This window comes from Elephas maximus, chromosome 18, assembly GCF_024166365.1.
Source record: "Elephas maximus indicus isolate mEleMax1 chromosome 18, mEleMax1 primary haplotype, whole genome shotgun sequence".
Lineage (NCBI taxonomy): Eukaryota > Metazoa > Chordata > Mammalia > Proboscidea > Elephantidae > Elephas > Elephas maximus.
The window spans coordinates 30,296,043-30,319,879 of NC_064836.1; the positions used below are offsets into that span (position 1 = coordinate 30,296,043).

Genomic DNA, 23,837 nt, shown 5'->3' on the forward strand with positions numbered 1-23,837 from the left:
ATGAATGTGGAGGTTTTAAGCGAGTTGCTGTCATACAAGAAAACAGATTTGCTTTGTGATTTTACATATCGGTGGTTCTGCATGGGAGCTTTGATGTGTCACTGTTTCCAGAATGTTCCCTGGAAGTGTGTCTTTATGTTGAAATAGACCCATTATCCTCTTAGGACTTCAGGGTGGGGCCTGTAAACGTCTGTGTATCATTTTCTTTCTTCTGTTTTTAAAACCCAGTGTGCAGCGACTCCTGCCTGCTTTTCTCTCCCAGTTTGTAATTCCCCAAAGGTGAGTGTTTGTTGTTTCTTCAGCCCAGACCTTACGCTGGCATTTACAGTGGGAGTTGCTTGTTCTTCCCTTCTACCTTCCCAGGATCCAGCTATTTGGCACTTTTTGCCTTAATTAAATCACATACTTACAAAAGAGGAATGCCTGGCAGAGAGGATCTCAAGGGAGTCCGCATGTGATGCTGATGGTTTTTTAGGAAGTTAAGAAACATGAAGTTCTTTTCAGGTGTAGGGAAAATAGAAGCTTCTAAATTAACTTTAAAGAGAGAATGGATCCTCAGAAAGGTGGGTTTGAGTTACCTGTGGCGTCGTTAGTCCATATCTTTCCTGCCTTCTGTCTGCCCCATTGCCACGTGCCCTGCTCCCAGGCTTGGCCACTGTCATACCCAGAGCATTGCCTGAGATCCTCCTGGTGTTACACAGCTATTGACTTCTGCTACTCACTCTTAGAAAGGTTAAGTGATTGCCCTTAGAAGCTACATTTGTTTGAAGTGGCACTTGGGTGCACTTCCTTATGCGTTCCAGATGCATTTTACTGTGATCGGCAATGGTTTGGAAGACAAGCCTTGCAGTAGATGATCTTATTTAAAATAATAAGCTTGATCCCAAAGAGCAGAATGTGTGTCCTTTGACCTAGAGCAGCCTGGAGGCTAAACTCAAATGATTTACTTTTCAACTTAATGGTACCAAACCCGAGGTGTGAGAATTGATTTTGTGTAAATTATTGGTACTGTTTAATCCATTAATTACGATGGGGTCCTTGGGTGGTGCAAGCTGTTTACACTCATGGTGTGGTGGTTAAGTGCTCGGCTACTAACCAAAAGGTTGGCAGTTCAAACCCACCCAGTGACTCTACAGAAGAAACACCTGGCGACCTGCTCCCATAAAGACGCCAACCTAGGAAACCCATTGGGGCAGTTTTACTCTGTCACGTGCGGTAGCCATGAGTCAGAATTGACTTGACAGCACCTACCAACAACCGTAACCTGAAGGTCGATGTTTAGAGCTCACCCAGAAGCACCATGGAAGAAAGGCCTGGCAACCTGCTTCTGTAAAGATTACTGACAAGAAAACCCTGTGGAGCACTTCTACTCTGTAACACATGGGGTCACCATGAGTTGGAGTTGACTTGATGGCAACAGGTTTAGTTTTGGTTTTTTAGTTTAGTCAATAAAAGGCTGTGGGTTGTGGTTGAGATAATGTTTCAAGGTCCTGCTTGGCCTCTCACAGGCTATTAGAGGTGCTTGTTTCAGCTTTCTTTAAAACTGTGCAGTGGAATTGGCCTGTATTTGCGTCTTGATTCTGAGGTCCCTCCTGGTCTGTGCTTTTGGGGGTAGATTTTTTTTTTCTTTTCTTTTCTTGGCGTGTCCATTTCTGTGAGACCTTCCGTGGGATGGATACTGAAGTCCCAGGAGGGTCGCTGTAAGGAACTCTGGCCTCTCCAGGGTAAGGTTTTTGAGTTGGGTGGACATTGTGCTTCAGAGTGGAAGGTGCTATCGTCACCCTCTGTTTTTTCAGTCACCCAGCTAGAAATGTCAGACAAGCCTCTACCTCCGTCCTCTCCCGCCTCTCTCATTCCTCACGGGAGATCTGTGACCACTATTTCCTGGTGGGGAGCCCTGGTGGCACGTGGTTAAAGGGTTCGACTGCTAACTGAAAGGCTAGAGGTTCTCATCTGCCAGGCACTTCTTGGGAACCTGATGGGGCATTTCTGCTCTGTCCTACGGCATTGCTATGAGTCAGAATCGACGTGATGGCAACGGGTTTAATTCTTGGTGGGAGTCCTTGGGTGGCGCACAGATTAATGCATTCAGCTGCTAACTGAGAGACTGCAGGGCCATCCAGAGGTGCCTCGGAAGAAAGTCCTGGCGATCTCCTTCAGAAAAATCAGCCCTTGAAATGCTGCAAAGCGCAGGTGCACTCTGACGCATGTGGGATTGCTGTTAGCGGGAATGGACACAGGGCTGCTGTAAAAATCCCTGGTGACTGATTCCACCTGCTCTTCTCATTATTCCCAGGGCACTCGCTCTCCCCATCTAGGCCCATCCCATCTCCTTAGGCCCCGCCTGATTGTTTGGCTCTAAGAAGCCCCCCATCTTCTTTTCCGAGATACTCAGAGAGACCAGCAAAACAAGCAAACAAGTTTTGATCATGTAATTCCCCTAATGAAGTGCTTCACAGCCTTCATCACGCACAGTAAAGTCAGGATTCCTTTAGACAGCATCCATAGGCCCAGCTATCTTCTCAGGTTCCTGGCCTCCAGCTGTCATCCATGCCCTGGCCTCTAGCAACACTGGGCTGATGGTTCTGTTGTTCCTCGGAGCCTTTGCGCTGTCCCTTCACACTCTGGTACAGCTCGGTGGTCTTAAGTGCACTGACCATGTTGTGTGACCACCACCACGACCTACTCCCAGAAAGCTGTCATCATCCCAAACAGAAACTCCTAAAACTGTAACGTAACCGTTTTCCCCTCCTTGCAGTCCCCAGTAACCTAGATTCTATTCTGTGTCTCTGTGAATTTGTCTCTTCCACGTGCCTCATATAAGGGGAATCATAAAAATACTTGTCCTTTTGTGTCAGACTTAATTGCCTCAACATAATGTTTTCAAGGTTCACCCGTTGTTGTAGCATGGATCAGAACCTCATTCCTTTTTATGGTGAATAATTCATCATGCTTTATTAATAATGTCAGTCTAGCCTTCACAGTCCTGTGTTAACTGTGGATCAGTAGCCAGAGTTTTCCCAGGTTGTGGCCGCCATCAGGATACGGCCTGTTTCGTCATCTCAAAGGTACAGTAGATGCTCGGTAAGTGTTGGTTGAGTTGAGTTGAGTGGGCAACAGTCAGTTAAATGCCTTATGTCGATACTTTGTTTCACCCAAACATCCTTCACGATCAGTGTTTAAACAGTCATACCTGCAAATATTTTAAAACCTATTTCAACGTATTCGATTTCATAAGCTGCTGTCACTGGTAATACCCGCTGCCGTGGAGTTGATTCTGACTCATAGCAACCCGATAGGACAGGGTAGAGCTGCCCCATAGAGTTTCCAAGGAGCGCCTGGTGGATTCGAACTGCCGACCTTTTGGTTAGCAGTCATTGCACTTAACCACTATGCCACCAGGGTTTCCGTAGGACAGAGTAGGCACCATTACTCTATGTACCACTAAGAAAAATGGTACCATTTAAACAACACGTCATTGTGATTGTAAGACACATCCCAATTTCAGAGATACTAAAAAGTGAAAAATGTGTTTTTAGAATCAATAAAATAAGGGACTGTTTCACCTGTTACGAGCATGTAGTTTTTTTTGTGTGTGCTTTAGGTGAAAGTTTACAGAGCAAATTATTTTCTCATTCAACAATTTATGCACAAATTGTTTTGTGATTTTGGTTACAATCCCTGCGGTGTGTCAACACTCTCCCCTTCTCCACCCCGGGCTCCCCATTTCCATTCATCCAGTTTTCCTGTCCCTCCCTTCTTGTCTTTGCTTTTGGGCATGAGTTGCCTATTTGGTCTCATTTACATGATAAAATTAAGAAGCACATATGTCGCGTGTGTTTTGGTTTGTTTTAAGTTGTTAGGTGCCGTCCAGAACTCTGACTCATAGTGACCCTGTGTATAGCAGAATGAAACACTGCCTGGTCCTGCGCTATCCTCACAATCGCTGTGTTTGAGCCCATTGTTGCAGCCACTGTGTCATTCTATCTTGCTTAGGGTCTTCCTCTTTTTCGCTGACCCTCCACTTTACCAAGTGTGATGTCCTTCTCCAGGGACAGGTCCCTCCTAATAAGATGTCCAGAGTACGTGAGAGAAGTCTCATCATCCTTGCTTCTATGGAGCATTCTGGTTGTACTTCTTCCAGGACAGGTTTTTTTGTTCTTTTTGGCAGTCCGTGGTGTATTCAATATTGTTCGCCAACACCACAACTCAAAGGCATCAATTCTTCTTCAGCCTTTCTTATTCATTGTCCATTTTCGCATGCATACGAGGTGATTGAAAACGCCATGGCTTGGGTCAGGCGTACCTTATTCCTTAAAGTGACATCTCTTCTTTTTAACACTTTAAAGAGGTTTTTTTTTTTTTTTTTTTGCAGCAGATTTGCCCAGTGCAATGCGTTGTTTGGTTTCTTGATTGCTATTTCCTTGGGTGTTGATTGTGGATTCAAGTAAATGAAATCCTTGACAACCATAATATTTTCTCCTTTTATCATGATGTTGCTCATTGATCCAGTTGTGAGGATTTTTGTTTTCTTTATGTTGAGGTATAATCCATACTGAAGGCTGTAGTCTTTGATCTACATCGGTAAGTGCTTCAAGTTCTCTTCACTTTCAGCAAGCAAGGCAGTGCCATCTGCATATTGCAGGTTGTTAATGAGTCTTCCCCGAATCCTGATGTCGCATTCTTCTTCATATAGTCCAGCTTCTCAGATTATTTGCTCAACATACAGATTGAGTAAGTATGGTGAAAGGATGCAACCCTGACGCATCCTTTCTTGATTTAAACCGTGCAGTACCCCCCTTATTCTGTTTGAACAACTGCCTCGTGGTCTGTGTACAGGTTCCTCATGAGCACAATTAAGTATTTTGGAATTCCCATTCTTCTAAATGTTATCCATAGTTTGTTATGATCCACATAGTCAAATGCCTTTGCACAGTTTATAAAACACAGGTAAACATCTTTCTGGTATTGTTTATAGACCAGTGCAATCTTTGGCTGAAGGGTGAGCTTCGGGAGTGACTTCAGTTCTGAGAGGAGCTTGTAATCTTAATTGTATATCTACAAAACAGATTTCAAGGGATTTTCTAATAAAAAATTGTGGTCATTTTAAAAGGGATTTTCATTTTAAAATGAGGAGGGAGTCAGGGTACATTTGGGTTCAGTACCCAGGGGGGTGACTTGGACAGTTGACCTACAGTTTTTTTTTTTGTCACTGTGTCTTGTGGTACCTCTAACAGTGTCCTCAGATTTGAGTCTCAGTTTCATTTCTTTCAAAAGGATGGGGATTTCTGGGTAAAGAATCTCCCTGTTTTGAAGACCCTTGAGTGGGATTCCTTTTATTTAGCTTGATAGTACAGAATTCTTTGATGCATTAAAAGATGTCATTAACAATGTTTTACTTAATCTTTTATTAACATCCTCGTGTTAGGTCGTACCACCTAAACATCTATCAAGGCTGATATTCAGAATAGCTCCTCAGTACTGGCATTACCCAGAATTCTTAGTGCAATTTCACCTTCTAAGTAGGGCAGCTATGTTTTCCAACTATCATAATTGCTCAGTGACTTTTGGTTATTAAATGTAATTGCTAACTGAATATTTACACACACGTATATACTGAATATTTCTAGATTCTGATTCTTCCTTTCCATTTCCAGTGTCAGAGCCATAAAACAAGACTACTTCTTGTCTGGATTATTATTATCTCTCTTTAGCCATTTTCTCTATCTCTAATCTTACACTGGAGCCCTGGTAGTGCAGTGGTTAAGAGCTACAGCTGCTACATAAAAGGTCAGCAGTTCGAATCTACCGGCTGCTCCTGGGAAACCCTATGGGACAGCTCTACTCTGTCCTATAGGGTCACTTAGGAGTTGGAATCAGCTTGATGGTAATGGGTTTGGTTTGGTTTTAATCTGACATTAGAGCTCTGGTGTTGCAGTGGTTACGAGCTTGGCTGCTAACCAAAAGGTTGGCAGTTTGAATTCACTAGCTGTTCCTTAGAAACCCTCTGGGGCAGTTCTCCTCTGTCCTGTAGGGTCGTTAAGAGTCAGAATTGCCTCAGTGGTATCGGGTTTGGTTTTTTTCATCTTACATTGTCCCTGGATGGTTGTAAATGGTTAACATGCTCAGCTGCTTACCATAAGGTTGACTATTAGGAATCTATCCAGAGGTGCCTTGCAAGAAAGACCTGGCAAATGTACTTCTGAAAAATCAGCCATTGAAAACCCTACAGAGTACAGTTCTACTCTGATGCACATGGTGTCGCCATTAGTTGGAACGGACTTGATGGCAACTGAACAGTGTTACACTGGGGAGGAACTCTTATCAAAGAGTTTTTCCATCTCGCCCATACCTTCCCATCAATGCAGCAACAGCAGCAGCAACAACATAATGAAGGAGGAAGCAGCAGCTCCATGAGAGGAGTGATTCTTTCTGGATGAGCCCTTTGGGCCCTAACTGACCAAGTGGCTTAGGTGTGCCCCTGCTGGGCGACCTTTCCAGAGTGTCTGGTGATGTCTTCTTTGTCTTCTGACCCAGGCAGTCCCAGCCCTCTTTGGTAACAGGCACACTTGCCACAGCGGTCACTGGGTGTGTGGCTTCACCCAGGAGCAAGCCCTCCCACTCTGTGTGGGCAGGCAGCTCCAAGCGAGGACCTGTAGCTTTTGAGGTGGTGAGGCGAATCAAGCCACCCGAGTTGTGAAGAACAGTTGACAATGACTGCATCATCTGGGGCTGGTCTGGCCCCTCTGTCTTTTCTTCTGTGCCAGCTCTGCTACCCGACAAAGTAAGGACCCCCTGCTACCCTGACTGCATTTGTGGCTGAAAGATTCCCTGTTGGCTGTGTGGTAAGAGAACAAGTTAAGGGGAGGTCATGGCTTACGGGGTTCAGAGCCCATCATAGAAATTGCAAGATGCACTTTCCTAGTTTAGGGGCACTTGGGTGGTGTCTTAGTTACTTAGTGTTGCTGTAACAGAAATGGGTGGCTTTATTTTCTCACAGTTCAGGAGGCTAGAAGTCTGAATTTGGGGCAAGACTCTCTCGTTCAGCTCTGGGGGAAAGTCCTTGTCTCAGCTTCTCTAACTGCCATCCTTGGGGTTCCTGGGCTTGTAGACTGGTCTGGCTCCATGGTCTTCTGTGCCTAATCTGCTCTTTTATATCTCAAAAGTGATTGGCTTAAGATACACCCTATGCTGTTATAGCCTCTTTCACGTAACAAAACCCTATTCCCAAATGGGATTACACCCAGAGGCCTAGAGGTAGGATTCCAACACATACTTTTGGGGGACAGAGTTCAGCCCCTAACAGGAGAGTTTGGAGAAGGTCTTGGAGGTGGAGCTGCTGCTCCCTGAGGCTCCCTTCCCCTGGCGTAACTTATGATTGCTCAGAAGGGGCCCTGTTCTCCAGAGCTTTACATCAGGTGTGAAAAATCAGAGAAAATTAGAGTCAGATCCCCTTCCTGGAGCTTTAACAGTGAAAGAGGGGCTCCCTTAGGCCGCCACCCACCCTGCCCTGGCATATGAGGACCCGTGGCTTCTGTTCCGGTCTCAGCTGAACCTGCTGATGGGATGGGAGGCAGGTCTGCCTAAGAGTGACTCGATTTTGGAAGATACTGTGTTGGGTAAAATGATTTAATTTTGAAATCTTTTCACAACTAAGGCATGCAGGTGTTTTTGAGAAGATTATTCTAGGGAGCCCTGGAGTTCAAGGACCTTACTCTCATGCTTCACAGGAGGTGCGAAGGCACTTTCAGCGGCATACCTTCCTGTCCCACTTCCTTCGCTCGGGCACCTAGATAGCGAAGGTGTCTATCTGGCACCCTGCGAAGCCACAATGTGCTGAAACAGAAGAGGACTGATTCCTGCGTTAGAGGTTAATTACACTCGGCTCCATTTCCATTTTCCTTTGGGATCGCATGCTCAAGTCTTTCTTGACAACAACGTGTGCTTTTGTGGATGTCACTCAAACCAGGAATAGAGAGTAGAGGAGCCGGGGCCCAGAGCTGGACCCTCGGATCACACGGCCACTCCTCTTGGATCGCAGGGTGAAGTTCTCAAGTGTTTGGTAAGCTTCATGGCTTTCAGAAATGGGAATGATGCTCCTTGGATTTTGGAGAAATTGCAAGACTCTTGTGGTCAGTCTTGAAAAAGCTATTAAATCCATTTCAGCAAGCTGGGGCCTCATGTGAGCCATTCTGAGGGTCTGGCTACGGGGGGCGGTCAGGAGGTTTGAGGGCCAGCTGTGTGTCAGCCCTTTGCAAAGGACCAGTGGTTTCCGCACTCCCTGGGATGAAGTCAGAAGGGGGCTTCTTCCTGCGTGATGATGCAATGTTAGAGCGCAGGGGCACCTGCCAGTCTGGGGCATCCACGTTTATTGCAAGACGATAAACTCCAAGGACGTAGAGAACCCTGAAAGAGTATTCTGGCCAAAAGCCATTAACACAGTGCCAACCAGAGAGCAAACATTGCATAAATGGTGCGTCTCCCTGAGTTGGGTAGAAAATATTACTTCATTTTGAAAGGCAGTGATTTTACTCCTAAGACACAGGGCGATGGCTGTCCCAGCTGAACCTGTTGGTTAAGTATTGCCACAGACTCGCTGCTCTAAAACTACAGTTTTTCTTTTAGTAGATAGTTCCTGACATACAGCTGTCTTACAAATATTGGTTTTATGAACACGTTTCCTCATGTAGCTACCTCGGGATATGTCTGAGTATACTAGGAGGTAGCATTGCTCAAAACTAGAGCAGTGGATATGGGAACTTCTGGGGTTCTTTATTTTATTTGGCTGATTTGAATGTTTGTTTATACCTGCCTTGGAAAATGGGCTAAAACCATTTTCCTCGAGCCCCCCCATAGTTCATCCTTACGGAGGGAGTTTTCACAGAGAACCTGGGTTCTGATCTGGGGCCTCAACGGTCATGTGCTTCATCTGAGAGAAGCAGCGCCACCTCTTCTTTGCGCATGTGTCCTTGTTGCAGTCTCAGTTTTCACAAAAGTCTGACAGGCACACCCTGGCAGAACGGTCCCTGTACCGCACATGGGGTGTGGTCATCTGGCAGCTTGATCCAGCCACACCTGGGCATGAACTAGAGAGCCTCATTGTAAGCTTTAGCTGTGATCCAGCGCTCGGTGGAGAGGAAACAGTGTTCATGGAGAATTTCCTGGAAGATACGGTCTCTCCATTCTTCAGCAGTATCGTTCCTACCCAAAACTGCTGTTGCTGAATTGTGATTTTTCTCTTTATCAATTATTGAGACGAGAAACAACCGTATAAAGTCTGTCGCTGAACCCGTGTATAAAGTTGTTCAGAACATTGCTCATCATATCACAGGGCCTCAGGACAGCAGTGGAAATTCTTGTCTGATCTTAGTACCAAGAACCCTTGTCCTTCTCACGAACTGATTTGGACGTTGTGAATTCTACAGCTCTCCTGCTTTTCCTGTTTGAGTGCTGGCTGTTATGAAGCTTCCTGTTAAATTGAGCCAGCTGTTAGCGAGTATGGTTTGCGTTGTTCTTATTCTGTCCCTTTACTTGGTCTTAACCTTTGGGTTTCTTTTCTTTTTGCAGAAGTAGTTTATTCTTCTTAGATTATGTATACTTGGACATCAGTCTGAGTCCTTTCTTGTGAAGTTGGGGTTAAAAAATAAGTAAAGAGAATAGCTGTTGCATTTTCTCAAACCTTAGTTTCTGAACCATTTAAAATTTTTCCAGAGCCCCAGATCCACCCCTCCATCCCTGACTTTGGGCTAAGTGTGAATACTGAAAACTAAGTCTTTTTGGTTTTTATTATGTATATAATAAATAGTCAGGATTCCAACTTGTTCAACATTTTGATCAAAGACTTTTCTTCCCCACTTTCCCTGCTTTTAGGTTCAGAGTGAGGGGAAAACTTCCTGATTCTCACTAATTATGAAACGTTTATGAACACTCAGCCATGATAAACAGTAAGAGTTCACATATTTACACAGCAGTTTAGAAGTCACAGTGTTTCGTGTTGATTCTGTAATTTTTTTTTTTCCTTATAATAACCTTTTCAGGTGTGTGTTAGATAAAAAAAAAAAAAAAAGTGTTAGATAAGGCAAGTATTATTACAGGGAGTCCCCAACTTACAATGGGGTTCCGTTAAAACAACTCCGTTGTAAGTCGGTTCTGATGTGAGTGGAATACCTCGTTTTTTTAGTTTTCGTAATTATTGCCTTTTATTATGGATATCTTTATAAATCTGATCTTTATTTGTCTTTGGGGCTTAGAAACATTACATATAAACTTAGAAGATATATCTTACTACATACTTAAAAAAATACACAAACTAAAATTTTACTCTGACGATGAAGAGTTGGATGTTGGCAATTTGTCAGTTTCAGTAGTAACTCCACTTGTGGAAGGTTCTGGATCATCCGGATTATCCCTGGGAATGGGGATGGCGTTTCTAGTCAGAAAATTAGTGAGAGTTGTCTGTGTGGTCCTTTTTTTTTTTTTTTTTTTTGCATATATTTTTCAGTAACATCTCAGTGCTTCTGGAACCTGACTTTGGACTTTAGCAAAGTGATCAGCGTTTGGGTCTGTTTTCAAGCAGCTGCAGCCCCTGATTCAGTTTAGAAAACTGAATCTATATAGCAGTGTTTTGAACAGTAAATCATAAAATTGAACGTCTGTGATACACATCTAAGAATAACAGCAGATTACTTGCTGCAACATGGTATGAAGTACATATTACTAAAAATAAGATACACAAAAACAGGACAGTCGTTAAGTGCGGTTTGTTGTAACTTGAATACATCTTAAGTTGGGGACTACCTGTATGTCCTCATTTTTTTTTTTTTATGTGCTCTAGGTGAAAGTTTACAAATCAAGTCAGTCTCTCACACAAAAAGTTATACACACGTTACTGTGTGCTCCTAGCTGCTCTCATTTTAATGAGACAGCACATTCCTCTTCTTTGCCCTCTATTTCCCTTGTCCATTCAACTAGCTCCTGTCCCCCTCTTCCTTCTCATTTCACCACCAGGCAGGAGTTACCCACATACTCTCAAGTGTCTACTTGAGCCACGAAGTTCAGTCCTCGCCAGCATCATTGTCAATCTTATAGTCCAGGCCAATCCCTGTCTGTAGAGTTAGTTTTGAGAATGGTTCCAGTCTTCGGCTATCAAAGGGCCCGGGGACCATGACTGTCATGGTCCCTCCAGTCTCAGTCAGACCATTAAGCCTGGTCTTTTTATGAGAATTCGAGATCTGCATCCCACTGTTTTCCTCTCCATCAGGGATTCTCTGTTGTGTTCGTGTCAGGGCAGTGATCGGTGGTATCTGGGCACAACCTAGTTCTTCCGGTCTCAGGCTGGTGGATTCTTTGGTTTATGTGGCCCTTTTTGTCTCTTGGGTTCATATTTACCTTCTGTCTTTGGTGTTCTTCATTATTCTCTGCTCCAGATGGGTTGAGACCTGTATATCCTCATTTTTCCTGGTGCCTTTCAGAATGGGTAATTTACTTGCCAAGGTCACATAGCCCAGTAAGTAATGGAACCTGGTACGTGACCCAGGTGTTTTGAGAGCAAGCACAGTACCCTTTTCTCTTTGATTCCCAGTATTTGCAAGGACTTAAAAATGACAGGATGCTCCTTGTGAGTCATTTTTGAAGGCGAAATACAAAGTTCTAGTCTGACAGCTCTTTAGGAAAGCCTATGGATTAAATGCCATGGATACAATATTTCTGACACTTGTCAAATTTTCTTCTTAAATCAGACTGTAGAATTTGAGCAGACTTCTCAGCCCTGTCAATGTCTGTAGATATTTGAAGTCTGAGATTAAAAGTCTGAGATTAGCTTTGGTAATTCCTTCCCAGCACACGCGCTCCCCGGTGGAAGCTGGCTATTTGACACCTGGCTACAGAAATTGACTGTGTTGAGGGTGAATCAGGGTGAGACTGAAGAAGCTGGTAGGATCAGCGGGCCGACTGGTACTGCCAGATTTTGTCAGCATGGTTTAGGAGTGTGCCTGAGGTGTGGTAACTTGAGTAGACCTCATTTTCCAGCTGGATTAATTAATTCCCCTTATTGTTTCCCAGTGAATTTAAGACAACTGGTTTCACCCAACTTACAGGTTCAGTTTCAATGAGTGGACGGAATGGCGTTGTTAAGGAAGCCTCCACAGAGTGACCGTTTCTGTAACATGTTCCTTATGGCCCATAAATGTTAATAACAATGGAAATAATAGGTAACATTTATTGGGAGCCGACCACAGGCTGGGTGCTCTAAACAAATTGTGTAACATAAAACCAGTTCCCGTCAAGCCGATTTCAACTCATCATGACTCCATGTGTATCAGAGTAGAACTGCGCTCCGTGGCTGACTTGTCAGATGTAGGTCACCAGGCCTTCCTTCTGATAAGCCTCTGGGTGGATTCAAACCTTCGATCTTCTGATTAACAGATGAGGAGGCTAACTGTTTGCCCCACCCCGGGACTCCACTGTGTAACATAGATTATCTCATTTAGTTCGCACAGCAATTTACAGGTGGGTAATGGAATCTGAAGTTTAGAGTTTGCCCCAAAGGTAAGATTTATCCTGATACATTCAGTGTGACTCCAGGGTGGAACTCCCAACACTGAGCTAGGTACAGGGCTGCCTCCCGGGAAATCCAGTCCCCTGCAGCTTTTGAAGAAAATCTCAAGTAGCGGTCGGTGTTGGCATGGGCATAAAATCACAAGGCCTTGGTGGAGCTAACCAACTACAGGTAAAATGAGTCCTTGTGGCATGTTGCAACCTCCCCGTATCTGATGATTGCAAGAGAACAAATGTGGGCTTTTCCTTTCTCCACATGATGGGGCAGTTACGTACCCAGGGTCACAGTTAACATTCTTTCCACCAAAAACATTGTACCAGATAGGCTACTTTGTTTTCCTGCTTATTTTCTAAATAGTGTCCTCTAACTTTCACCTCCCTCTCCGTGTACTTTTTCTGCTCAGGAATTAGAAGACGATACATAGGGAAAAATTTTAGTTTTGGTACAGAGAATGTGTATATTTTTTTAAGTGTGAAAAATGCATGATCAGCCACTGAGGTGCAGGTGGAAGGACAGTCGCCTGCAGGCCAGGTTTGCCAGCGAGAATTCAGCCTTGCAAATTATTGGCAGCTGGCACCATAATGAGTCCATTTCAATATAAATGGGCTGTTGCTTATTAATTTCTGCCAGTTCCTAAGCAATTCAGGAACTGCTTTGAAAATCTGAAAATTTGCAGAGAGCAGTTGAAGGAGGATGCCTAGGAAGAGGGAGCGGGCAGGCGGGCAAGGGGGGAGCGATGGAAAGGGCACGCATTGTGGGGTAATAACGGGGTGTTGCTGAGGACGTGCGCCTTTCCTTGGAGCGTTAGTCACGAACTTCACAATTAATTAGCACCCTTTCCAGAGAAGGGAGAACAGGAACTTGGTTTAGTACAGAATGTATGTATTTATTCACTGCCTCCCCTTCCACAAAATAGGCCGTTTTCTTCATGTTCCTGCTGAAAGCCTTTGTCACCTCAGATTCCCACCTTGCTGAAACCAGGAGCAACAGGTGGTGTCAGTGGGTGGCCCTGCAGAGAAATGCCTAGTAGAAAGTAATAAGGTAGAGAGCCGCCCTGAGGAATTCTTCAGGCCTTCCTCCTTCCTTAGTATTTGCAGTCTCTCTTCAGAGGCAGGCTTTCTGTCTGTCCTTCCTCCCTCCTTCTCTCCCTCCCCTCTTCCCCCCCTTCTTTCTTTTTCATTTTTTTAAGACTATTACTGCTTTTTATTCCTGGAGCTATCCATGTGAATCTATTTTCTGTGTTAAATAATGGTTTGGATATTTTACCCAAATTCTGTCCTGTGTATATTTTTCATGATTCTCCTCTGAATTCGCTGTTTGCCTGCTTAACATGTAGACAGTTAGAAGGTGTATGTGTTTAATTTGGTCTCTCATATTACTGTTTTCCAGCATTTTCTTCACCTCCCTTTTATAAACTTAGCTCTACTTTGAGAGTACCTGAGCCTCAGCTGTTTCCTTTCGCTTTCCTCTGTATTTTGAGCTCTTTTTGGAAGATTAGAGTGGACAATGGAAATCACCTGTTTCTATTATCCAGTACCTCAGAAACCAAACTCACTGCCATCGAGTTGATTCTGACTCGTAGTGACCCTATAGGACAGAGTAGAACTACCTCATAGGGTTTCCAAGGCTGTAAAATCTTCACGGAAGCTGACTGCCACATCTTTCACCTGTGAAGTGGCTGGTGGATTTGAACCACTGACTTTCTGGTTAGCAGTCGAGCACTTTAACACCCTGTGCACTGAGCTTCTTCCTAAATCTATAGAAATATATTAAAATGAATAAAATAACTTAGCTTGTAGAGCTAAATAGCATGAAAGCATGTAACCTGTGTGGTAGTAAATATTACTGCACGTGTAACATGCTTTCATGTATTTGCTTATCTAGTGAGGCATAGAATGTTACTGCTGAGACTAACTGTTGCATTGTTTGAATCAGGGGCTGGTATTTCTCATGAGGAGTCCCTGGCTAGTGCAAAACGGTTAAAGCACTTAGCTCTTAAGCAAAAGGTTGGAGGTTCCAGTCCAGCCAGAGACTTGTCAGAAGAAAGACCTTCTGAAAAACGAGCCCTGGAAAAACCTATGGAGCACAGTTGTCCTCTGACACACATGGCAACGCCATAAGCCAGAGTCTCTTGGTTGACAACAGGTTTATTTCACATGACTTTGGTGTTGGAGAGTTGATGGAAATGCTCAGTGGCTGACTATTTCCTTTCTTTTTTTGTCCTCGCTGACCCTCTTCTTTCCAGGTTTTTGGCTCATTCTCACAGACTCAGATGAGACCATGATGATGACCCCAAGGGGCAGGTGCTGACCGGCTGACAAGCCCCAGGCACCGTTCATCCTGACAGTATTTCCAATCTCAATATCTAAATGCCACAGTGCTCTTGGGGCAAGTTGGGCTGGCGACCACTGCTGCCTTTTAAGGTAGGCTTGTGTGTATTATATTTGAGTCTGTGTATATATGTATGAATCAATGAAAAATGTTTCATTGTAATTGGCATGGCTGTGTTGTTTTGTAGCTCGTGGGAAAGAGAATTTGGAATCACTTCTTAGGATTAAGGTTACACCCATTTAACAATTCAAAAGCATTAGTGTTCAAACTAAAAAAAAGAAAATGCAGGTACCTATGAAATCTTTTCTCCCCCCTGTGAATTTCCCTCAGGGTCTTTTAAATTTATCTCTGAGATTCAGCGTCTTGGATTAGGTTTGAAAAAGGCAGACCTGGCTTCAACATCTTACTTCGAAGCAATGATATGTTTTCTTTCTGCTTTGGAGAATCTTTAAAAAGCAGAAATAAACAAAATCAAACTAATGATCTTTTCTGAATCAAAGATCATCTTTTATGTGTTGCGAAATTTTCCTGCTTAGTCTGGTGTGTTAGGGGTATTTGTGTGTGACTTAGCAAAACGGTTTTCCTTGGTTTGTAAAGATTTAGCAGAAACTTTCAGAACTTTGTCTCAGTTTAATCTTAGCTCCCCCTCCCCACCCCAGCCCGCTTTTTAAGCTCAGCCTCCAGTAGGGAAGGAACAGGCTGGAAACCAAGACCTCCCACTAGAATCTAATTTTACATTTGCAATCTGTTGTCTTGTGATTTTTGCTTCAGATTTAACTTTGAAATAAATACATTTCATCCTTTCTCCTGCAGTTTCAGAGGTCTGTTTTCAAGTCATAGAAGGGTGATCGTTATGTTTATTTGAATACGTTTTTAAATACCTCGGAGGAGTGAGAAATTATATTATTAATTATAATTTATTTACATCATTAAATACCTTATGGTTGGATTTCAGAATACCATCACCAAGAATAGAGAAAGCTTGCTTTAACAGTTAATTTTTGACTTGATTGTGATAGGAATTGGGTCATTTTGGATCCACCAATAGGACCTCGCGTTTTATACATTCAAAATAGGCTTCCTAAGTTGGTTGCCATGATGCAATTCCCCACTGACAAGGGCTGTGGGACAGCCATAGTGTCCAGTGATGGCTCAGATACTGTCCCTGCCCTGGGAGATTGTGACTGCGTGAAGAGGGGGCACACGCAGAACAAGACAAGTGTGTCACCACACACATCACCCTGCACAGACATCGTGTGAGAAGACTGAGCAGAGTGTCATTGGAACTTAGAAGGGGATTAAATCCAAGCTAAATGGTGTTTATTTTAGGTAATTTGCCCAAGCCATCTGTTCTGGGTTGGGTTTGGTGTTGCTGTCTGTGGGTGGCAAAAGCAGTTTGCCCTTGGGAGCCCTGGTGGTACAGTGGTTAAGCATTTGGCTGCTAACCAAAAGGTTGGCAGTTTGAGTCTACCAGCTGCTCCTTGGAAACCCTATGGGGCAGTTCTGCTCTGTCCTGTAGGATCACTATGAATCGGAATTGACTTGATGACAGTGGGTTTGGTTTTGGTTTTCACTCGCCTAAAGGTTGGCAGTTTGAACCCACCCAGCTGCACCACAAATAAAAGGCCTGGTGATCTGCTTCTGTAAAGATCAGGGCCAAGAAAACCCCTTGGAGCAGTTCTGCTCTGCAACACACAAGGTCGCCATGAGTTGGAATTGACTCTACGGTACCTCCATCCTCACTTTCTTCAATTAATCAAAAATTAAACATGTGCCTTAAAACGTGACAGGTTTAATTTTCTTTTCTTACAGTGAATTACATGTTTAATGTAGAAAATTTAGATAATATTTAAAAACATAATTTTGAAAATTAAAGTTACGTATAATCACTCTATCCAGAATAGTTACTTTAAAAAACATTCTTACACAGCTCTATCATACATGTGTGTATGTGTGTGAAAGTTTTACTTATTAATGTTCCTAAAGAAAATTTTAATCTGCTCAAGGCAGTGTCCTGGATGTATGCCTCAAAAGCAAGCCTTTACTTCCTGAGGATAAGGAGAGTTTTGCTCCAGACATGTTTGACCCCAATGGTAGTGTCTTCTTGTTCATCCCCTCCTGAACAGGGCAAGCCCTGGCTGACTGAGCCACAAGGCTGGGATTTGATCTTGTGGAGCTGTCCGACTCCTCAGCTCAAGGGTGGGGGCATCCTGCTATCTGTTTGGAGCACTACTTAAGCCTCTGATCACATTTAAGGAATTAGGTCTCCCAATCCATGAAAATATTATTATAACCTCCTTTGACTCGACGGCACTGGGTTTTTTTTTTTTTTTAGTCCTCAGGGTGATGAGGTAATTTCCAGTTTCCCTTATGTCTTTTTCCTTCCCCCCTTTTTTTCCTTCTGAACAATCTGTGGCCGCGGGACTATTTTTCTTTGTTCTCTCCACCTGGGAACTTTGACCGTGGGGTGGCCTTCTGCTAACTGAAATGTTTTCTCATTCAGTACTGAGAAGATGCCACATCAGAGTGATTAAAAAATATAGCTTACGTGTTATATCTCAAGTCATACTAATTTTACCCTTTTTTAAAAATTGTGGTAAATACATGTGTAACAAAATATTGGCTATTTCAACATTTTTCATACATACAGTTCAGCAACATGAATCACGTTCAGCTTATTGTTTAACCATCACCACGATCTGTTTCCAAAAATTGCCCGACTCCTAACAAGCTCGGTGTCCCCTAAGCAATGACTCCCCGGTACCGCTCTGTCCTGCGCACCCCTGGTAACCACTGATAGACTTAGGTCTGTATACACTTGCCTGTTGTAGATATTTCATGTAAGTGGGATCGTGTGGTCCTTGTCCTTTTGTCTACCTCTCTTTTGTATGTGTTCTGTTTCTCTGCCCATGTATAGTAATAATTGATGCCCATGAAGATTGTACACAGGCTTTGCCAGAGTTTCGTTTGAGTGTTTACTTTTACCTCATGGAACACAGTGATAACAACTGCTTTGAAGTCTTTGTGTGATAATTCCAACATATGGGTCACCTTGGACTTGGCAAAGGAGTCTTGGTGGTGCAGTGGTTAAGCGCTCAGCTGCTAAACGAAAGGTCGGTGGTTCAAACTCACCAGCCACTCCTGTTTCCATAATGATTGCAGCCTTGGAAACCCTGTGGGGGTAGTTCTGTGCTGTCCTGTAGGGTTGCTATGAGTCAAAATCGACTTAGCAGTGGTGGGTTTGGTTTGGTGGCTTTTGGGGATGGCATCTGTTGATGGCCCTTTCCCTTGAAAATTGGTGATATTTTCCTGGTTTTTTGGAATGCATTGTGCACACTTGACTACTATGCTGTGAGATTTTGGGTCCCCTTAATATCATCTGGAAGATGTTGATATTTCTGTGTTGTTGCCTTGTTTAGCAGGCAATCTACTTGGTTAAGACTGCAAGTTTTCCTTCCCCTTTGGTGGGCAGAGGCTCTAATGCCAGTTCAGTTTTCAAAGCCTTTGCGGTGCTGCTTTGAGCTGGTTGCACACATGCGTCACTCAGGGGTTGGTTAGCCTGGGCGGTGGGCTGTGGCTTATGTTATAATTCTGCTCTCAAAGCCTTTGCTGTCTTGCTTTGGGTCGTTTCCACACATGTCTGTCTGAGCCTGGGTTTTATGTGGGTGTATACACAGAATTAGGAAATTTTCTTCTCCGGCTCTCTTTTCTTGGAGAACCCCTCAGTCTTTGGCTTGCAGGGACCACTCTTCATAGTTCTCTGGCCAGAAAGACAGGGTCTGTCTTAGAGATTTTGCTGCCTGTGCCAAAACTCCACTGGGTGCCTTGCTGCAAGGCTGGGAGAGAAAGTAGGGGAAAAAAAAGGAGGGGGAAGTCGCCCATGTATGAGTGCCTTCTTCAAGTAGTGACTCCCATCCCCTGTCTGCTTAGTTTTGATTACTTTGTAGAGTCCTCGGGGAGCAACCATTGTATTGGTTTACACTTTTGAGTGTAATCAGTGGAAGAGGGAAAGGGGCCATAGGGGGCTTACACCATCTTAGCTGGCACCAAACCAAAAAACTCACTGCCATGGAGTCGATTCTGACTTATATCAACCCTACAGGTCCTAGTAGAACTGACCCATAGGGTTTCCAAGGCTGTAAATCTTTACAGAAGCAGACTGCCACACCTTTCTCCCAGGGAGCAGCTGGTGGGTTTGAACTGCTGACTCTCCAGTTAGCAGTGGTGTGCTTTAACCACTTTGCCACCAGGGCTCCTTTGTCTGGCACCAGAAGTTAGCGATTCAGTTTTGTTGAGTAATTTATTAAGACAGAACCCTACCCCCGGTCAGTAGACTCTGCTTTGCTCTTCAGCCTCACTTTGGACCACTGGGCTGTGTTCGTTTTGTATTTTCTATGAACATTGTGCCAGACGATGCCCAGTAAACACTTATGTTTTGGGTTTCCTAATTTGGTGAAAATATATTAGGACAGTTAAGATGATTTTTTTAGCTAAAAGAAGGGCTAAAACAGATTTCATTTGGAAGAATCCTTCCCTTAAAAAAAATCCATTTTGTGAGAACATTCCAGTTAGTTAAAGTTTTGTTTGTTGTTTGTAACTTTGAATTTTGTAATTTTGAAATAATTACAGATTGACAGGAAATTGCGAAGACAGTACAGAGAGGTCCCGTACACCCTTTTCCCCATCCCCCCAGTTGGCCCATCTTACATAATTAGAACGTAATACCAAAGCCAGGAATGTGACATTGGTGCACTGTGTGTGTGTAGTTGCTTCTGTGTTGTTTATCACACAAGGCTTAGTAGGCTGGTAGAGCTATCAAGACAGCCCCTGTGACATGACCACCTAGGCCTGATACATGCATGAACACCCAGACCCACAAATGTTTGAACTTACTGCTAAAGCGCCTTAAGACAACGTTTCACTTTAGTTGATTATTTCCGGAGCCCTGGGTGGTACAGGTGGCTAATATGCTCAGCTACTACCTGAAAGGGTGGAGGATCAAGTCCACCCAGAGGCACCTTGGAAGAAAGGTCTGGTGATCTACTTCCAAAAAATCAGCTGTCGAAAAACCTGTAGAGCACAGTTGTACCCTGACACACACGGGGTCGCCATGAGTAGACGTCAACTCTCTGACAGCTGGTTCTGGTAATCAGCAATTAAAAATTGAATGAGTTTAAAAATGGTCACATTTGGGGGGGGCTTTAGATTTGATACCCTCATTTTGACACTCTTCAGTTACCGTCCCAAATTTTCCTTTCAGCCTGTCCTTTTTACCTAGTGACTGTGTGACGATTGTATTGCTGAGGTACTGATCCCGCACTTTTTGCTTTTGCTACTAAAATGCACAGGTGTCTATGGACACACTATCATGGACGGAAAGCTTCTAGTCTCAGTGGAGGCTTCAGAAAGAAGTGAAAGCCACTTTCTGCCCTAAAGTTGCTTTCAAGCTCCCAGGAAAGATAAGCCATGTGCCCATTGCAGCCAGATTTTGTTTCTTTCCTCCTTTAAAATAAAAATGAACAGTAAGTGTTGAAGGACATCGTGCTTGGTAAAGCAGAGGGTCAGCAAAGAAACGAGGGCTCGAGCACAGCAGTGACTGTGAGGATGGTGCAGGACCAGATAGTGTTTTGTTCTGTTGTACATGGGATTGCTATGAGTCGGAAATGACTTGATGACACCTAACACCAACAACTGTCTGGCCTTTTACAGTTGTACGTGAAAAGGGTTAGAAATTTCAGTTCACCACTGTCTGTGGCAGGGTTTTCTCCTTAAAGGAGATAATGCCACTTGCCTGCAGTGAACAATCTTTTGTGCTTAGTTCATTGCATTGTCCCCAGCGACCTCACCTGCACCTTCTCTGTTCTCACTGACTTTTTTGCAAAACCTTTCAAATTAATGGTGTTTCAGCAGTCCCCAGAAACTTACTTCTCTTAACTTTAGTTGCTTCAAACTTCTTGCTGGCTCTGCTTCGGTCATCTCCAGAGAATTTCTTTTGGTAGAATTAAGAGGATTTGGCAGGTATTGCAAGAGTTTAGTTCCGAAGATAAAAGTGACTTCTTTCCTACCTTGGCTGGCTGGACAGAACCTTGCTGCTAAAAATTCTTTTAGTATAACTGGCCGGTCAGCCTGATGCCTTGGCCTGCTGCGACTCTTGAAAGTTGGGGCCATTTCCTTTAGGAAACCTCTCCTGAGGCTTTTAACTTGATGAGTTTTCTGTTGGCAGAAATAGGCCTAACCAGAAATGTGCTGCTGAAAATACATCTTGTCAATTGGTATTTGCAAACTTTTGATATATATTTGATCAACAACGACAACAACCCAGAGGAAGGTAAATCCTAGCGTGCTCCAGGTAACGGTTTTGCCTTTTCTTACAGTTGATTTATTTTGCCTTAATTCTTTAACCTTTTAAATGTAAACTTCCATGGTTCTTAAAATTGGGACTGTGGCTAAGAGTTGTTCTAAGCCTTTTATTATTCACTGGCAAAACATATGGACACATAGACACCTCTTTCTCCTCCAGTTGCCGTCGAGTCAGCTCTGACTCACGGTAACCCTATGTGTCGTGGAGTAGAACTGAGCTCCATGGGGTTTTCAATGCCTGTGATCTTTTCAGAAATAGATTGCCAAGTCTTTCTTCCGAGGTGCCTCTGGGTGGATTTGAACCCCCAGCCTTTTGTTTAGCAGCTGATCGCTTCATTGTTGGTGTCACCCAGGGAATCTGTAGACACTTCTAGGTGTCTTAATTTACACTTAAATCAAGAATTCCAAGTTGTGGCTGTTGGTGTTACTGAAAGACTTATGTTGTCGCTTTTGTAACCTTTTTTTAGCCTCAAAAAATATAACATTATTGTTTAAGAGGTACTGAACTTCTCTTTGGGGTGATGGAAAACCTTTGGAAATAGGTGGTGGTGATGGTTGCACATGTTTAATGTAATGAACGTCACTGAAGTGTACACTTAGAATGGTAAGCCATGTTAGATTTTATGTTCTATGTAAATCTTAGCACAATTACATTTAGAAAGTGCAGCACATGCTGTTCTTAAGGATATAGATAACATCAGTGGTCACACATGGAAGATGATTCTTTAATTTTTCCTACAGGGTCGCTATGAGTGGGAATTGACTCAATGGCAACAGTATTTGGTTTTTTTGGCTGTATGTTGAGTTAGGAGCCTCTGGGTGGTACGAATGGTTTAACTTGCTTGCTGCACACTGAAAGGTTGGCGGTTTGAGTCCACCCAGAGGTACCTCAGAAGAAATCCCGATAATCTGTTGCCAAAAAAAAAACTCAGCCATTGAATACCCTGTGGAGCACAGTTCTACTCTGATACACATGGGGTCACAATGAGTCGGAATCGACTTGTAGGCACCTGTTGTTGTGTGTGTATGTTTTCATACATTAACTTCATATATTGTTTCTCGCTTCTTAAAGACACTAGAGAAGTGTGAACATATTGCTTTGAAATATATTTGCTACTAGTAAAAAGGAGCTTCTCTTTCTTTGAAAATTCCCTCTGAGAATCCTGTGACGTGTGACTTGCTAGGGAATGTTCCAGAATGGGAATAGCTTCACATCTGGTGTCTGCACTCATTGAGCATTTAAATGGACCTTTTCCCTGCCTGTTGGTGCAAATTTCATTCCAGTAACCATGTGCTTTTTAAGCAGTGTTTTAAACTGGACAGCGGGCTTCTAGAGTGATTCCTACCTAGATCGTTGTGGAAAAAGATGGTTGCTGTATAGTCAATTCCGACTCATGGCAACCCCATGTGGTGCACTGTAGAACTGTGCTCTGTAGGGTTTTCATGGCTGTGACCTTTCAGAAGCACATCACTAGGCCTTTCTTCTGAGATGGCTCTGGGTAGGTTTGAACTGCCAACTTTCCTGCCAGTAATTGAGCGCTTAACTGTTTGTGCCACCCAGGACTTCCATAGATCAATGTGAAGATACACTATATTCCAGGGAGTTTCAAGCCCTTTATAACATTTAGGCAATTTTACTCCCTGTAAGATCCCTGGTGACACACCGAAAGGTTGGTGGTTCAAACCCGCCAGCTGCTCCACAGGAGGAGGATGTGGCAGTCGGCTTCCAGAAAGATTACAGCCTTGGAAACCCTATGGGCAGTTCTTTGTCCTGTAGGGTCTCTATCAGTCAGAATCGACTAAATGGCAACAGGTTTGGTTTGGGTTAATGCCCAACACCAGGAGCCTTGGTGGTGCAGTGGTTAAGTGCTCGGTTGCTAACTGAAAAGGTCGGTGTTTCGAACCTGTCAGCCACTTCGGGGGAGAAAGATGTGGCAGTCTGCTTCCATAAAGGTTATAGTCTTGGAAACCCTATGGGGCAGCTCTACTCTGTCCTATGGGGCAGCTCTACTCTGTCCTATAGGGTTGCTATGAGTTGGAATCGACTCAGCAATGGGGTTCTTTTTATTTTAAGCTCCCTGGGGTGGTGTGAACAGTTTGGGCTCGACTACTAACCCATGGTTGATGGTTTGAACCCACTCAGAGGTACCACAGAAGACAGGACTGGCAGTCTGCTTCCATAGATCACAGCTAAGAAAACCCTATGGAGCAGGTCTACTCTGTAACACATGGAGTCGCCCTAAGTCAGAATTGACCCAATGGCAGTGGGTTTGTGCCCCCCTCCCCATGGCGCCAAGTACCCCTTCCCATTTTTGTGTATTAGGTGCCTTCCCTGGCTAGAATGTCAGCTCTATGCGTGAAGGGAATGTCTTGTTTTGCTCACTCCTGTGCCTCTGGCTTCTAGCACAGTGACCAGCACATGGTAGGTACGCGGTATATATTTTCTGAATGAGTCGTTGACTGTGTAGGTGGTAAAGAGAATCAGCCTAGGGAAGTTGCCCAGCTTCTGTGATTTTCCTTTTTCTTTTCTGCCATTTTCATGTGCGTATCTTAAATGTATGCAGTTGAAAGTGGTACAGCAAGACCTTGT

General features: G+C 43.8%; 1 protein-coding gene across 8 annotated transcripts in view; it reads left to right on the top strand.

Moving 5' to 3' along the window:
• TIAM1 (TIAM Rac1 associated GEF 1) overlaps positions 1–23,837 on the top strand; it is a 438,421-nt gene that overhangs the window by 264,436 nt on the left and 150,148 nt on the right. For all 8 annotated transcript variants that reach the window (XM_049858598.1, XM_049858601.1, XM_049858599.1 and 5 more), the window contains one exon: positions 14,802–14,979. The gene's annotated coding sequence lies outside the window, so the exon portion shown is untranslated. The remainder of the gene's footprint in view (positions 1–14,801; positions 14,980–23,837) is intronic.